Here is a 5,159-nt window from a genome sequence, read left to right on the forward strand (position 1 = left end):
GTGCTGTGCCCTGGTTTTTCCCTGGGGAATCTGGCTTTTCATCTGGTGACAGGGCACCTAATGGCCAGGCCCACCATCCCCCCACTCCCTGTGCCCCTTTAGCTGGGACTTTGTTTCTCCAACTGTAAGCTGGGGGTGAAAGTCACACTGCCTCACAGGGTTGTTGGGAGGGTCCAGGGAGATATTTTGTGTAAAAGCACTTTGCAAATGGTAAAGGGCTAGGAGGTCAGGGCAGTTACAATCCTTCCATCAAAAAATCTAATCTTCAGGGGTTCTCACTGTCTGTTTCATTCACATAGAAACAAATTGAGGTTTAGGAAGGGCAAGGCAATTGGACCAAAGTCACACAGCTGCAAACAGAAATAGGTGTCCGTTCCGATGGCAGAGCCAGGAATAAGCTCAAAGAACATCTACCCTCATTCTGTACAAGGGGACCCAAGGCCAGAAGAGTGGCCATGGAGCAGAATGAGGTGGACAGCACTGAAGGCCAGCGCTGCCAGTTCCCAGCAGGCACCTTCCCAGGCCTTGTCGCCAACTGGAGGCTGCTGGCCAGTGCAGCTGAGGAATGAACTCACTGCAGAGAACTGAAGATCGACCCTGGCAGCCCTTCTGGAACATCTTCATCTCAAAGGGGCTCTGTTGGAGAGGCAGGGCCATAGACTAGAGGACTACACATCTGGTGTTGGGAAGGTGGGCCCCGAAGCCAGCTAATGATGGGTGGACCTTGAGCCGAGAGGTAAGGAGCCTGCACAGGCCCCACAGCAGGTCACATATCCTGAAAGCTCATGCTCTATGTGAGGCTCTTGGGAACAGAACACCTTCCCCCCCACCACCACCACAGGGAGGGAAGCTGTCCCTCCAACTCCATCAGTCTCTGCACCTGATGGAAGAGAGTGCCCTGGGGGACAGGCTGGGAGGTGAGAGCAGGGCAGGGCTGGTGAGCTTGGGGCCCTGCCCCCCTGCCCACCCCCACCTCCTCAGCCTCACGAAGGCACTCACGCACACAGGAAGAGCAGGTAGGGAGGCAGGGATGATGATCGTACCTGTGTGGGAGGGATGCTGAGGGGGGAAGGGGTGACTCACAGGACAGTGGGGGACATGAAGTGTGTCAGGGAACCAACTGGAAGAGAAGGGTGCTCGTGGTTCAGGGACAGCTGGGGAGGGGATGCGTGGTGAAGGAGCTCATTCCCAGAAGCCACTTGGCCACCTAGCAGAACTTAAAAAAGTAAGGGGCTCATGGCCACTGGGATTCATTTCTGCTGTAAGTAGCAGCGTGTGAACCCGAGAGGATCTTATTTCTCTCTCACATCTGCCTGTGGTGAGCCTGGAGCCAACCTAATGGCTCTGCTTTGTGAGGGAGGGGGCCTCGCCCACCCACGGCCCTCTCACCTCCCAGACAACACATGCAGAAGCCCTGCCTCTCTTCCCTCTGCTCCCACTCAGCAGTGTGCCAGGGCTGTCTGGCCTTAGCCGCCTGGTCTGCGAAGAGGGAAGAGGGCAGAATGGTAGTGCCTGTGCTGTCAGGGAACAGGGGCCCCTCTCACAGGCACTCAGGGAAAGCTCCACCTCCGGCCCCCGCTGTTCCCCTGACTGACCCATCCTCAGCCCTGGCCTTGGGGCCACAGCCCTGACAGGGGTCAGCTGCCTCTTCCTCGGTGGCAGAGTGAGGCTTCTCAGAGGAAGTACTGGGAACATCCAAGGACATTAGCAGAGATCGCCTTGGGTGGCCCCCTTCTTCTCTCTTAGAGTCTCCTCCCCAGCCACATGTCCTGGACCCTTGGCCCTTTCTGGACTGATGATCCTGTCAATCTCCTTCTCCTGTGGCCTGAGTGTCTTTGCCTTGCTATGGGTGTTTGCATTGTAAAATAGAGGGGGTTGATGCTTAATCCAAAGGAACAGAGCTCTAATGGGGAGATTTCAGGATGGGGAAGAGTTTGGCATGATGCCCCCTGACCCAGCACGTGTCCTGAGCCTGTCCTGGGGTCCGAGTCCCCTGCCTTTTCCTCTGCCATCTGCAGATTTCCCACAGACACCACTAGTCTTCAGGGAATCATCAAACAACTTGGATCACTGCTCTTCTGGGGGACCGGGTGCCAATTATCCTTCCCTCCTCCCTCTAGGGTATAATGTGAGAACTGCTGTGTGTGTGTGTGTGTGTGTGTGTGTGTGTGTGTGTGTGAGAGAGAGAGAGAGAGAGAGAGAGAAAGAGCTTCCCAGCACTCAGGCTACACCACCACTACCCTGGCCACACTGCTGCCCTCACTCGTGAGACTGGAAGACACTGCTGGTTGTCTAACATTCCCAGGTCCTCTACTTCTACCCTTCCTTACTGGCCCATTCAGCCTTTGATTGGAGAGAAAATGCCAGGCACTTGCTTTTTCAGCCCCCCTTTACAGATATGGCTCAATTCTAGGTGACAGGAACTGGGGGGAAGTCTGCTGAGTCTCCTGGGCGAAACTGCCCATTTGATGTCTTTGGATGTGTGAGGACCTGCTGTCTAGCGCTGTGGCAGTCATCTTGTGACCATGAGGAAACAAGCCCAAGGTAGGAAAAATGGTCCTTAATTACATCGTTAAGCTACTAAATTAGCCAGCCCTGGTGATGCCCTGCCTCTATTTGTTATGTGACATAATAAATATCATGTACATTTATACTTTGCAGTTGGGCAACTTTTACTTTTTCAAAAGTACTCTAATACAAAGGCCAATTGCCATCTGATGCCCACTTGCCTTTTCAGTCTCCTCTTCCACCACAATAATGCATCTCTAGGTGAAATATGTCTTGCTTCCTCTTTATTTGGCCTGCGCTCTATAGGCCCCCTCTGGGCTCTCCTAAGCGGTGAACTCTTAGCCATTCCCCACAGCCCAGATCAAATTCTCCCTCTCTGCCAACTTCGGAGCTCCCCCATGCAGAGCCCAAGATCCTGTTTTGCTGCTTCAAATGCCCTCACTATAGAATTTCCACATAATTCTCTGTCCACTTGTCAGCTGGCTACCTCACTGCACTGTGTCCTCCTCAGTGTTAAAGACCCCTTCCCCTTTATCTGGGTCTCCCCTAGCACTGTACCTGATATGTGACAGGTGCTTGGGAAATGCTGAATGTTGAATAAACATTCAGACCCTGCTTCCTCTGCCTTTCCAGCCCTCAACTCTCCTGATGTTCTTGCCCAGCTGGGCAGGAAGGTGATAGGTCTCTCACTCCCCAAGGCAAAGGATGCTGAGGCCAGCAGACTGGCTGAAGTGGAGTGAGAACTCCAGGCTGGGTTTCCTGGCTCCTGTCCAGGGCTCTTTCCAGAACTGAGTGGGGGAACCTGAGTGTGTTTCAGAGCAGGCATGACAGCTGTCCAAATTGACGTGACAGTGAGGGAGGCAGGAGCTGGGGGAGCAGAGGGAACTGTCAGGTGCTGAACAATACTGCCTGCCAGCCACTGAAGAGCAGAGGGGGTGGGGAGGAGAAAGGGAGCTTGGTGCTAGGAAGGGGCCTGGGACCTCCTCCCCCAATCATACCCTCACCCCCAGCCCATGCTGGGTCAAGCTTCATACCAGGCAAAGGTGTGGACCCTCCTCCAGCTAGTGGGTGCAGGGTCCACCAGGGCCACTTGGGAACTCAACAAGAGTGGTTTGGAAGGCTTTGGAGACTGGAATGGTGCTCCGCCCACGTGGGGAGGAGGGAGGGATCAGTGTCAAGAGCACCGTCCATTTCAGGGGATGAGGGCCAGGCTCCTGGGTCCAGCCTTGCTCCTCTGAAGCTAACTGCAGGATTGATAAGTGCTGTGGCCTCTGAGGCCCACTGGAGGCCTATGGAGCTGGGATTCTGGGTGCTGAGCTGCCCTAACCATAGCACACAGCCTCTCTGGGCCTGGCTCCTGCCTAAGTCCAGCCAGTGAGGCCTCTGCAGGCCTTCCTTCAGCTGCAGACAGAGATTTATTTGCCTTCCTGAGACCTGAGCCTCCCTAGGCAGGGTGACAGTGGAGGAGGTTTGGGGAGAAGAGGGCTCAGAAGCTGCAGCCAGGAGTTTTATTTTTTATTTACTTACTAGGTTTTTAAGATTTTTTTTTAAGTTGCTCAAGAACATCTCTTTATAAGAGAAAAAAAACACACACGCGCACACATACACACACACACACTTGAATATTCTAGACAATGCTAATGTGTATTTTAACTACTTCCTGTTCCCCAAAACAAGTTTCTATCCCCAGGGATAACTCCAGCTAGTATGATTTTTTTCATAAAAATGCTCTATGCAAAAATATATACTTGTTCATGGTAAACAATTGAAGCAAATACCAAACATCTAAGATGAAACATCTCCTTCTCCCCTTCTCTCATTATTAAAAATTTTTGGGGTCTCCTGAATCTTCTGATTCATATACAGGAATGAGACATTTGTTATTTTCTCATAAAATATATATTATTTTTCTGCAAAAATGGGGTCATGTTCTACATGTGGTCCTGCTTCCGGGTGTTCTCACATATGCTCTCAGGGGTTTCTCCTTGCACACCCAAATAGACTCTGCAAGGGTGGGCTGCTGGGATGCCCCCCACCAACTCTTGCACTATGACTAACCCTGTTCCTGGGGTGGACCCTTCCCCTTGGTTCAGGAAGCCAGAGGAGGAGCTCCAGATGTGCAGTGGGCAGGCACAGTGAGCATTCCTGGGGAGCATCAAGATGGGCACTCACAGGGTCCTGGGCTGGCTGCTGGTGACCTTAGGCCCACCACCAACCTTGAGTTTCTCCACAGGAGGTAGCCATGGTGTCAGTCCAGTCTGTTCCTGCTTTCCCAGGAAGGAGCAGGGAGTCACATCTCCTTCCTTGTGCCTTTCCAGCAGATGGTCTCTACCCTACAGCGTGAGCTTGCTGAAGGTGTTTGCTCTGCAGCAGACCCCCCCTCCCCCCGAATCCCAGGTAAGGTACCACGGTGCCACTTCACTTGTCCACTCCTTCTAACACCAGGAGTCCTGCAACAATGTCGCAGACCGGGAGGCTGTGTAGCCAGCAAGGCACTGCAAAGGGGGCTTGGGTGCCCCCCATGCCCCACCCCAACCAAGGCAGAAGGAGGCCCCAAGCCAGCTTAGCTGTTCCCCCATTTCTCCATCTACTTCTACTGCTGCTGCTACTGGTTCAAAAAATAAAATAAACACCATCTCTGCCAAAAAAAA

The 5,159-nt window shown here is 53.1% G+C and overlaps 1 long non-coding RNA gene across 1 annotated transcript; it reads left to right on the forward strand.

Moving 5' to 3' along the window:
• The first annotated feature begins 322 nt into the window (after window positions 1-322).
• On the forward strand, window positions 323-5,159 carry LOC144324656 (uncharacterized). Its single transcript, XR_013390085.1, has 3 exons — window positions 323-736; window positions 2,414-2,544; window positions 4,742-5,159. It is a non-coding gene; the product is annotated as an uncharacterized LOC144324656 (long non-coding RNA).

This window comes from Canis aureus, chromosome 12 (assembly GCF_053574225.1).
Source record: "Canis aureus isolate CA01 chromosome 12, VMU_Caureus_v.1.0, whole genome shotgun sequence".
In the NCBI taxonomy this organism is placed as follows: domain Eukaryota; kingdom Metazoa; phylum Chordata; class Mammalia; order Carnivora; family Canidae; genus Canis; species Canis aureus.